The sequence below is a fragment of the Capra hircus genome, chromosome 11, assembly GCF_001704415.2.
Source record: "Capra hircus breed San Clemente chromosome 11, ASM170441v1, whole genome shotgun sequence".
Classification (NCBI taxonomy): domain Eukaryota; kingdom Metazoa; phylum Chordata; class Mammalia; order Artiodactyla; family Bovidae; genus Capra; species Capra hircus.
In genome coordinates, this window is record NC_030818.1 from 48,667,008 (window position 1) to 48,679,803 (window position 12,796).

A 12,796-nucleotide genomic window follows, 5' to 3' on the forward strand; every position below is an offset into this window, starting at 1 on the left:
CTTGGAGTGAGAAGGGGTTACTGATACCCAGCCTACATCACAGGGTTTGAGTTAAATCAAATAAGCAATGTGAAGCCATGAAAAAAAAAAAACAAAGCATGATGTTAGTCAGGCTTACAAAATGCGGGAGTGGAGGGTAACAGTGAACATTCCTGACCCGTCACCAAAGAGGGAGTCTTCTCATGGTACTACTCCATGAGACATCCCTTCCCAGTTCAGACTCCAGGCTGGGAGCCCCCCTTCTCATCCGGGAGAAAAGAATGAAGCACCTTGCCCAGTCAGTGCTTGATGACAGACGCCGCACAAAGGACAGAGAGTAGAAGGATGCAGGAAAGAGAGAAGCTGAGCCTGGAGAGAAGTCAGGCTGGGGTGTGGAGACTGCTCAGTGGGGAGAGGGGAGGAGTCAAAGTCATCTGAGAGCGGTTCTCTGAGGCGGGGAAGGGAGGACATTGCTGTCTGCCGAGCTGGCCCCATGTGCAGATGTGGGGCCAGCTCTCTCCTGCCAAGGTCTGAGAGACCCCGTCAGGGCAAGACCACTCGGGGAGGGGAGGCTTATCAAAGAGAAAGTGAAAGTTGCTCATTTGTGTCCGACTGTTTGCAACTCCATGGGCTTTAGCCTGCCAGGCTCCTCTGTCCGTGGAATTCTCCAGGCAAGAATACTGGAGTGGGTTCTCTTCTCCAGGGGATCTTCCCAACCCAGGGATTGAACCCAGGTGTCCTGCATTGTAGGTGGATTCTTTACCATCTGAGCCACAGAGAAGCCCAGGAATACTGGAGTATCCTGGAGTACCCTGGAGTACCAGAGCCTATCCCTTCTCCAGGGGATCTTCCCGACCCAGGAATCAAAGTGGAGTCTCCTGCATTGCAGGTGGATTCTTTACCAGCTGAGCTATCTGGGGAGCCCATCAAGGAGAGAAGCACGTGTCAAACTCAGCATCAGCTCACTTTGCAGAGTCTTCTTTAGGATCAATTTCAGCTGTTGTGATCGAGATCCAAAGCTTCCTCAATTGTATTCCCATCCTGGCACTCAGGGAAAATGACAACAGTTATTGGGTTGGTGAAAAAGTCTGTTCAGATTTTTCCCGTAAGCTGTGTGGAAAAATCTGAATGAACTTTCTGGCCAGCCCAGTATATAGCTCCACTGGACCAAGGATGGAGACCATCAGTAGCTTCATACACCTGGTACCCACACACCAGGAAGGCCCAACTTTGATGAGGAAATTTGGCATTATTAAGGTAGACATTCACTTCCCTGTCAAATGGAAGAGTGAGTTGTTATGCTGACTCTTGCTCTATGAAGCCATCAAAGGCCTGGACCCCATCTGTATTGTTGCTCCTCCATCCTTAGCACACTGCCCTCATCTGAAAGATCCAGGATGGCACACCCCGCACCCACCTTCCATCTAGAGAGAGGGTGAAGGGGAAGCAGAGGCCTGCCTGTCCTCTTAAGGGTGTGTTAGTTGCTGCATAGCCAATTACCCCAGAACTTAATTAATTAAAGCAACAAGCATGTATTATCTCAGTTTCAGCAAGTCAGGAGATCAGAGGATGCAGTCGAGGCACTGGCCAAGACCAAGGTCCTCCGAATGCCAGCTAGACCGAGGCTTGAGGATTCACTTCCAAAATGGTTCCGGCGTATGACTGTTGGCAGGAAGCCTCAGGTGCTTGCCACATGGGCCACTTCACAGGGCTTCTCTTTTTTTAATTGATTTTTGGTTATACTGAGTCTTCGTCACTGCGTAGGGGCTTTCTGTGGTTGCAGCAAGTGGGGGCTACTCTCCAGTTGCAGTGCGCAGGGTTCTCATTGCAGTGGTTTCTCTTGTTACAGAGCACGGTCTGTAGGGTGCACAGGCTCAGAAGCTGTTGCAATGCGAGCGCTCTAGAGGGCGGGCTTAGCTTCCCTGAGCATGTGGGGACCAGGGATCGAACTCATGTCCCTCGCATTGGCAGGCAGATTCTTAACTATTGGACCACCACGGAAGTCCCATAGTGCTTCTCGATTGTCCTCATGATTTGGCAGTTGGCTTCCCCATTGTGCTTATTACAAGAGAGAACAAGGAGGAAGCCCTCTGCCTCCTCACCTCACATGTCACACACAACAACTTCTGCCATATTCTACCCTTTAGAAGCAAGCACTAATCCAAAAAGATGTCTGCCCCCCCCATTATTCATAGAAACAATACTCACAGTGGCCAAGGTATGGAAGCAATCCAAGTGTCCATCAACAGATGAATGGACAAAGAAGGTGTGGTGCATGTATACAATAGATTGTTGGAAGTGAAAGTGTAGTTGCTCAGTTGTGTCCAGCTCTTTGCCACCCAGGCTCTGTAGCCCACCAGGCTCCTCTGTCCATGGGATTCTCCAGGCAAGAATACTGGGGTGGGTTGCCATTCCATTCTCCAGGGAATTCTCCCAACCCAGGGACTGGACACAGGTTTCCTGCATTGCAGGTGGGTTCTTTACTGTCTGAGCCACCAGGGAACTCAGCCATAAAAAAAAAAGAGCAAAGTAATGCCATTTGCAGCAATGTGGACAGACCCAGAGAGTACCATACTCAGTGAATTAAGTCAGAAACAGAAAGACAAATACTATATCATATCACATATATGTGGAATCTAAACTATGGTACAAGTGAACCTATCTACAAAACAAAAACAAACTCACAAACACAGAGATCAGATTTGTGGTCGCAAGGGGGGGAGGGGGAGGGAGAAAGAGGGACTGGGAGTTTGGGGTTGGTAGATGCTTATTATTACATTTAGAATGGATAAACAAGGTCCTACCATATAGCACAGGGAGCTATATCAAAGTCTCTTGAGATAAACCACATGGAAAAGAATATTAAAAAAAGAACATCTATTAAGTGTACAACTGAGTCAATTTGCAGTACAGCAGAGACTGGGACATTATAAATCAATAAAAAAATGTCTTTATTGTACTTCAATAACAAAAAATAAAATAAATTTAAAACGCAATATATATATGTGTGTGTAATATATATATATATATATGCACACACACGTAGGACACACACACAACCATAAAAAAAGGATGAAATTTTGCCATTTGCAGCAACACAGATGGATTTGGAAGGCATTTTGCTAAGTGGAACAAGTCAGACACAGAAAGACATAAATACTGTGTGATACTGCTTATATGAAGAAACTAAAAAATACGACAAACTAATGAATATAACAAAAAAGAAGCAGACTCACAGATGCAGAGAACAAATTAGTGGTTACCAGTGGGGAAAAGAAGAGGGGATGGGCAATATAGGGGTAGGGGAAAAAAGGGTTATTATGGGATTATATGAAATCATATGTGTGAAACTTTTGAAAATTGTAAAACACTATAGAATTCAAACCATCTTTCATTCAATTAAAATTTTTCAGGAAAAAAAAGACAGGAGTTCCTAAGTATAGCATATATCTAAGGGAGGGGTGGGAATTAGGCTTCACCTTAATGAAACGAATGTGAAAGAATTTGTGAACACGTGTAAAACTGCCACAGGACACATCCAAAAAGTTCACATATTCCTCTTCTGCTCACCCCCTGTTGGCCTGAACTCAGTCGCATGACCGCACACAGTCAAGGGGAGCTGGGATGTATCATTTTGTTGCAGTGGACACCCAACCGAAAATGGGTGGTCTGTTACTATGGGAGGGAAATGGTACACGAGCAAAGTTTCTGCAACTGAGCGACTTCACTTTCATTCTTCACTTTCATGCATTGAAGAAGGAAATGGCAACCCACTCCAGTGTTCTTGCCTGGAGAATCCCCGGGACGGAGGGAGCCTGGTGGGCTGCCGTCTATGGGGTCACACAGAGTCGGACACGACTGAAGTGACTTAGCAGCAGCAGCAGCCGAAGAAGCAAATGCGCAGATATGCTGGTGGGGGTAAAAAAAATAAAGAACGCTGTGGAATATAATTTACATTCTTGGAAAAAGGAAAACATGTTTCTCATCATTGGCATCCTTGAAAATGCTCATGACAGACGGATGAGTGAAAAACACAGGTCGAATAACAGCGTGAATTCATTCAAGACAGTTGATAGACACAGATCTTAATGGGCACAGAGACTGAGAGGTGATTGAAAGGACATTTGCCAGCCCAGTCATTGTGGTTATCTCCACGTGATTGAATTACTGGCAGTCACTTCATACATTTCTGTCGTTTTTCTATATCATTTACTGTTTTTCCCCAAACAGAAAAAAACCATACACAGTATTTCTTCCTATCCTTTCTAATCAACTCACCTCCCCAAGCTGGTCTAGAAAGAATGTTGGTGAGAAATTCCTGGGTGTCCTGCAATGAGACTTGCTGGGTAATCTATCAGATCAGAGGCAAGCCAAGCACAGGGCAGCAGGAGGGCAGGGCCAGAGTCTGGTTAGACAGTGAGGATGGGCCAACCGTCATAGTACCAGGGCTGGAAATCGCAGCTGAGCAGGGGGTGGTGGCATGCCATTAGAACAGAAGTCAGAACAGAGAGTCAGTTCAAAAGTGGGAACAACCAAGGTGTGGTGCCCAAGGGGATGTGCCAGGGTGTGGGCAAAGCCTCTAAGTGTCCATGCTGAGGACAGTGCTCGCAGTTCCAATGAGTCCAAGGGAACAGGAGGAAAAGAGATTTCAGAAAGTGGTGCTTGATATCAGCGATGGTTTGAAAACCCATGCAAGTTGTAAAGACCCCAGGAACCTCATTCAGGGCATTTTTGGAGAGGTACAGCCAACCAGACTGCAGCCATGACGGAACCAGGAGGACACGGGGGAGCATGTTACTGCCCCAGCAGGAGCGCCTTTGCAGGGCTGATGCTGACGGCACTGGACAAGGATGGGCAAGCGGGTTTAATCTGCCTGCAAGCTCTGATCTATGACTAGTCCCTCCCTGGACTCTTGCATTGAGAAAGGTTCTAAGGCTGAGTCTGGGCTTGGGAGGAACCACTGAAGCAATGATTAGTGATGTCTCCCAAGGCCCAGGGCAGAGTGTTGTAAACCAAGTGCCATGATTTCAACAGCTTATTCTTCCCCGCTAGGGAGTCACTACCACCCCGTTTCCCTTCACTTGCCTGTCTCCCATAATAGGGAAAAATCATTCATAATCCTACCCTTTTCACTTTGGCTGATTCACTGCTAGAGTTTCTATATACAGAGAGCCTTTTTATGTAGCTGTCATCAAAAGTACATCCTAATTGTAAGTGTTTTTTCCACTTGGCATTACAACACAAGGATTTTTCTATGATCCTTTTTTAATATCTTTTTAAAAACTAACACAAGTACATTGTACAAGAGACAAAATATCAACAAGGAAAAAAACGTTAAAACATCTTTAATTCCAAACTGCACAGGGGAACTCTGCTGTGTGTCAGGGAGTGGCAAACCAGGAGGATGGTCACTCTAGAACAATTGCTCCAACACTTCCCTAAGTATCAGAATTGTATGGGATTTTCTTTTAAGAAATGAGGGTTCCTTCTGCAAACTCATTAGAAAAGGTAAATCTCCCCCACTCAACAACAACAAAAAAAACAACAGCAAAGTTTATAAACAAGAAAATTCACAAGTAAATAATTAAGAAGGATGTTCTTCTCTAATCAGTCAGGAAAATGAAAATTAAAACAATGAGGTGATTTTCACCTCCCCCAGAATACTGGCATGAAGTCAAGTGTAAGAGCATACAGCACAGGCGGGGCAATGGGCTTAAACTACTATAGCCTCTTGGGAAAGTAATCTAGAGTTGTTTATGAAAATTAAAAATACTCTGTGTGCACATTTGTCAAAACAACCCTAGTTCCAGGATCTTCACTATAAAAGTTTAAAAAAAAAAACCCAAAACACAGAACATGAAGACATGAGTACAAGGACATCTAATGAAATACCCACTCATTTATTCGATGAACATTTGTTGACTAACTACTATGTGCCAGGCACTAGGAATACAGTGACTAAAACAAAAATACATTCCTGATTCTGTGGAGTTTACCTTTCAGAGGGAGGAGATAATAAAAAAACAAAGGAAACCAAAACCCCCCAGATACACTTAAAAGATGTAGCATGGAGAAAAACAGAACAGGGAAGAAAGACGGAGAAAATGCCAGGGGAAGTAGAGTGTGTGGAGGGTTGGGGAAGGGTTCTATTTCACTTTGAAATAGAACAATCAGGGAAGGCCTCACTGAGAAGGTGGCATTTGATCAAAGTACTGAAGAAGAGGAGGAAACAAGTCATGGGGATATTTAGGAGTGGAGCATTCCAGGTAAGGAAACAGCTGATGCCAAGGCCAAGGGACAAACAGGGTCCGTTCTGTCCGAGAAGCAGTGAAGTCAGGGAGGTAATGGGGCAGATGGGCCCGTTGGAGGTCACTGCAAGGACCTGGCTTCACTCTAGTGTGATCTTGCCATCTCGGGGATGCAGACAAGCATTAGGAAGTCAACAACATACAAAGGTCATGCAGTCTTGAAGGCGGGAGGCAGGGAGATAGCAGGAACTGAGGACCAGACCCCGGGGCATCCCAAACAGCAAAGGAGGCTAAGGAGGAGTAGCCAGAGGCAACCCAGGGAGACCAGGCTGTGTTTCACGGGGAGGAGGGATGGGCTGTGTCCAGTGTGCTGGCTGACAGACCAAGTCTGATGAGAACTAAGGACCAACATCCTGAAGGAGATGAGCTGGCCCAACCCTGGCAGAGGACTTCTGTCATGGAGGGTGGGCACCTGTACAAGCCCCTCGGGCAGGGAAGTGGAAAGAACCGCGAGAGCAAGGAGAACCCGGAGGACAGCAGCTGATGAGCCCGACAAGCCGTTGCATGGGACAGCTGGCTGTCTCCGGAGAACAATGGAGGGCCCTGTGTCCTTGAGCTCCAAGGAGGCCGCCTCTCACCCAGGGCTGGGCGGCCGGGAGGAAAGCGGATCCCTGTGTTAATTAAGTCCCATCAACAGCAAGTCAGAGCTTGCCAAGCTGCCGGGTGGGGCCTGATCTCAGTCCTGCCTCTGAGGAAACTTCCAGGACGCTGGGACTGGTGTTGGCTCCTCGGAAAAGTGCTAAGGCCAGGAGGAGGAAATGAGTCCCCGACGAGGGCTGGGCCAGAGGAAGGCCACAGCCCTGTGAGGAGCCGGGTGGTGAGGGTGGGGAGGGGGAACGGGGATTGTTGGGGAGAGGCCAGCGGAGGTCTGTCCTGAGTGAGAAAAGCAGATGCTATGAAATGCCTCTTCCTTCCTGCTGTGGGTGATGCCTGGAGGGACAGGGCAGGCTAAAAATGGTGAATTTCAAGTAGAAATGAAACAGATTTTCAGCTCACCCTGGGGCTGAGTGACATTTTCTGGACAGAGAATTATCTAGCTGGAAGAGGCCTATAGTCATCGTGTCCGTGAACCACGTATTTTACAAATGGAGGAACTGAGGCTCAGAGAGTGGGAGGTGTTTGCCATGGGTCAAGCAGCCAGTGAGCAGCAGGGCTGAGAGCCAGCCTCAGGACCCCTGGCACCTGTACGAGCCGAGGGGGAGCCTGGGAAATGGTGCTGCTTCCTGAATCCATGGACTGAGGAAACCAGGCTGGGGAGGCAGAAGCAGGAGACACCGGAAGCCAGTGGGCTCTGACAGGAGAGAGCGGCCTGGCTCCCGGCAGAGTGGGCTCCTGATCGTGGGGAGGGGCCTCGAGGTCTGAGAGGGTGAGTCTCAGTGGGCCCAGGACCTGGAGGAAGCGGCACACAGGCCCCGGAGGAACGGAAAGCCCGCACCTTGGCCTGTGCGTGTGACCACTTCACTTAAACCCTCTGAACCGAACTCAGAACCTCAGTTTACTGCCGGAGTTCCCTTCCCTGTGGGTTCCATCCGGCTCCCACTCATTATTCATTTCCTGCTAAGAATTCTCACCATGTGAAGACTTCCTCCCTGGCCTGCATCTCTGCGGGGCTCTGCCAGACATCCTGGGCTGGAGTGGAATGGACAGGGCCCCTGGGGCTCACCCCTTGGCTCCTCACCAGGGCAAAGAGACCCCAAAAGCCCTCCCAACCCAGGCTGTACATTGAGGCTTCAGGGCCTAGGACTGTCCTGCAATGTGGTGACAGACTGACCTATTCTCTGCCCTCCAGGAGCCCACAGTCGAGCCAGCAAGACGGTTGGAGAGACAAGCCACAGAGCCACGAGGAGCTTGTCTCTCCAACCATCTTGCTGACAAGGAGGTGTCCCAACAGGCCCAAGGCAAGGCATGTGGAATCTGGATAAAGGTGAAAGGACCTTCCACTGAGGGGCAGGTCAAGAGTCAGGGGAGGTGACCTCTCCTCGGATCAGAAGGACAGCCACTCATTTATTTGTAATTTCTCTAAAGATGCTCTGTTGGTGTTTGTTTTGATTAACGACCCTGGAAGCTATCGGCTCCTTCCAGTTATTCCCTGGTTCAAAAGAATCCCTCAGGAGGAGAAATAATGCTTTTCTAGATCTCAGATCTCAGGCTCCATGTGGTGGGAAAGCCCGTGTGGGCTGTAATCTGAGCCTTGAACTCAGGCATGCAGGCAGTTTGGGGCCCAAGTTGGAAATAGGCTACGAGCAACCTTGGAGGTCACAGAGCCACTGTTCTACTTGTACTCAAGATGGGTCACTCAGGGAGCTGAGGGTCTGGCCAAGCTTGACCCCAGGCCTCTGGGTTCCCAGATGGCCATGTTCTCCCTCAGTCACAGGGCACTTGGTTCTGGGTGGTTCCTCACTTGCTTTTCCCACATCCCTGAGCTTGGGAGAGGAGAGCGCAGGAGAAAGCCCACTGGCAAGGGCAGTTGAGCCCAGCAGGTCTGCCTGTGGGAAGTGCTGATGGGAGGGGCAGTGGTTCGGAACAGTCCGTCCAACCTCCCTGAGGAGCGGGACAGGGTGCACCTATGAGGCTGCCAACAGGGGGCTGGGGCCTCTCAGGCAACTGCTCCCCTCAAGCTTGGCTCCGATCCAGTCCTGCCATCAAAGCCAAGGGAGGCCGCCCTGACAGATGTCACCAGCACGGAGCTGTCAGTCATCCCAGCAGGTCCCCACAGCACCCCCTCTGCCGTCCTGTGAGGGCTGGAGAACAAGGCTCTCCAGTGTGTACCCCGCTGAGCCCTGACGGCTGAGCCCCCTCTCCTAAGGCCTCTCATGGCTGCAGCCTCTGCCTTCAGTTTGGAGACTCAGCTGGTCAGAGACCCTCTGGCAGTGCCTGGGGCAACCACATGCATAAACAAATTCTAGCTCACCCAAAAGCCGAACATTCTAGTGGCCCTGATCCCAGCAGTCCCCAGATTGCGTTCCATGGACCTTGCCCTGCCAGTGGTGCCCAGTGAGATGCATGTGTGAGTGATCAGTCGTGTCCAGTGCTTTGTGAACCCGTGGGCAGTAGCCCGCCAGGCTCCTCTGTTCATGGGATTTCCCAGGCAAGAACACTGGAGTGGGTTGCCATTTCCTTCTCCAGGGGATCTTCTCAATCCAAGGATTGAACCTGCATCTCCCGTGTCTCCTGCATGGCTGGCAGGTTCTTTACCACTGAGCCACTGGGGGCAGAGCAGGGGGAAGCTCGTCCCGTGGAGGGGAATGAAATAAAGAATAAATGCTCTCTATCAGCAGATGAACGGAGAAACAAATACATGTACAGTGGAACATTATACAGCCATAAAGAGGAACGTGCTCAAAATGGCTAGATCTGTTTTTAAATATTTATTTTTATTTATTTGACTGCACCAGGTCTTAGATGTAACATGTAGGATCTTTCATCTTCACTGTGGCATGCGGGATCTAATTCCTTAATCAGGGATCAAATCCGGGTCCCCTGCATTGGGAGCGAGCGAAGTCTCAGCCATTGGACTACTAGGGAAGTCCCAATATGGACAGACTTTGAAAAATTATGTTTATTGAAATAGGCCCAACCAGAAAGGACAAATATTGTATTCCACTTAAATGAGGTACCTGGAATAGGCAAATTTATAGAGATAGAAAGTAGGATAGAAGTTATGAGGGGTGGGGGTTGGAGGAGGTGGGAAGAGGGAAGTTATTATTTAATGGGTACAGAGTTTTCCTTAGGGATGATGAAAAAATCTTCAATACAGTTAGTGGTTACAGTTTCACAACATCATATCTTATTTAGGGCACTTCAAATGATTTAAATGATAAATATTATGTTATACACATTTTATGGCAATAATTTTTTTTTTAATGTAGTGCTCAAACAAGTTTGGGAGACATTGAGTTCTCAAATTTAAATGCAGGCGCCAAAAAAGAAAAAAAAAAAATAAATGGAAGGGTAATATACGGGTTGGGGATTAAACTTTTAAATTAAAAACATTTTAAACTTAAATTTTTATTTATTTTTAAATAAAAATTAAATTGAATTATTTTTTAATGGGTTCTTATGGGATTATATGAAATCATGTATGTAAAATTTGTGAAAATTGTAATGTGCTATAGAATTTAAAGAATATTTCATTCGACAAAAATAAACTTAGGACTCCCTGGTGGCTCAGTGGTAAAGAATTCACCTGCCAACAGAGACATGTGTTTGATCCCTGGTCCAGGAAGATCCCACATGCCACAGAGCAACTAAGCCGATGGGCCACAACTACCAAGCCTGGGAGCTGCAACTACTGAGCCCACACGCCGAAACTACTAAAGCCTGCATGCCCTAGAACCCGTGCTCCCAACAAGAGAAGCCACCACAATGAGATGCCCATGCACAACTGAAGAGTAGCCCCCACTCACTGCAAGCCTGCACAGCACCAAAGACTCAGTAGAGCCAAAAAAAAAAAAAAAAAATTTTTTTTTTTTAATGGGACCTCACAGGACTTTTCAGAGCCTTTATGATGGCAAAATATTAGCTACAGTTCCCAGTGGAGAGGATCACTGAACTCTTTGTTCTTAAAAATCCTAGTCCTGTTCATCTTGGGGCTGACCCACATTACAGCATTTGACTTCCTTGGCTGCCTCTCACACCTGGAAGAGGCACTAAAATTTTTGTTAAACCCCTTACCCTGATTTTTATTTAGAAAATAAAGGTCAACATAGCTATCCCAATGTGTACCAAACTTTCTTCTATTTTCTCCAAAAACAGTGATTTATTTCCTGGGACTTGGAAGGATTTTAAGTTCTTTATTTAAACTTAAAAAAAAAAAAAAAAAAGGGTGTGAGTTGCATGCATATGTGTGCATGCAAGAGGAAAATTCTAGAAACTTCTGGTGGTGGAAATGAAATCCCAGAGGAGGAATGCATGTTGTCTGTGGACCAGATGTCTTTGAAGGTGGTTTGGGGTATAGCCTTGGCACCCGGCTAAATTCAGGGCTCCACTTGCCTCTTGGGGCAGGGGCAGGCTCTGTCCTGTCGCTTCCTCCCCGCAGTGTTGCCAGTCAGCTGCCTCTGGACAAGCCTCGGTTTTAGGAGAGCCTAGGGAGAGGAATGTGGCTGCTCTAGGCCCTGCATCTCTTCTCCCAGGGGCAAGACCTGGATGCCTGCTCAGCTGAGTGTGGGTGCGAGCCCCAGCCAGCTGTCGTATCTGCTTATGACCTTTCCACTGGGCATCGTATTTTATAGCCTCCTGTTTTCAGGCTGGGATTTGGTGGTGACCTGGGGTCGGGTAGGGAGATGTTAAATTGAAGAAAAAAGACAGGATTCAAGCCCCAGTTGTGGGACAACTTCAGTGAGTCACAGAGCAGAAATGTGGTGTCAGAGAGAGAAGCCAGAGGGGAAAATATTTATAACTGCTGGAAACATGATGAACCTGTCAAAAATACATGCAATCAGCTAAAGAAATTGGGGAGAAATAGGCAAGGTCTTGTTTGGTTTTCTGGGAGTGTAAACATTTTTAAAAAAATCATCAGGAGAGAGAAAAATATTAATAATTCCTCTATACACAACTGCCTTGTGTGAGTGATGTTTTGGGGAGATCAAGGGAAAGTGCCTGTGTTCCTTAAACTGAAGCAGAGAAGAGAGAAGGGATCAGCCACAGGAAGCGATTGAGAGAGAGAGAATTAGATTGGAGAGACAGAACCATGGGTTTCCCTAGTGGCTCAGTTGGTGAAGAATCTGCCTGCAATGCAGGAGACGTGGGTTCAATTCCTGGGAAGATCCCCTGGAGAAGGACACGGCTACCCACTCCAGTATTCTTGCCTGGAGAATTCCACAGACAGAGGAGCCTGGCAGGCTACAATCCGTGGGGGTCACAAAGAGTTGGACACAACGGGGCAACTAACAAAGGTAACTGTCAACTCTCAAGAGATAACCATGGGGATGTAAGCCCTTTGAGAATCCTCAGAGATCTGGAGCAATAGTGGGCTTCCCAATATAGATGGAGCAAAGCAGTGTTCTGATTTACATATGAACAGGAAAAGATGAGCCTTAGGATGGGGGGACGTGAACCCAGGCCATTGCTGTGGGGTTAAGCAGGGCCTCTCTGTCTGCCCAGGTTCTGGAGTTGAGCTTTGCGCAGTGGCAGTATCGTAGCCAATGAGGTTTATCCGAGGCGCGATTATTGCTAATTGAAAACTTTTCCCAGGTTCTGGAGTTGAGAGAATTAGACTTCCCTCTGGAGAATCAGGGGTCTTGATGGATTAGATACAGAAGAAAGTTAGATTAAAAAGGAACTGTCTCTGGGACTTCCCCAGCTGTTCAGTGGTTAAAACTGCATTTCCACTTCAGGAAGCATGAGTTCAATCCGTGGTTGGGGAACTAAGGTCCTGCATGCTGCAAGGTACGGCCAAAACAAACAAACAAAAAGGAACAGTTTCCACAGCAGTGAACAGCAGTGTCCAGAAAGAATCGTGTTTTGGGGGCAGCCAGAAGAAAGGGCACTGAGGCATGGCTGTGAAAGAG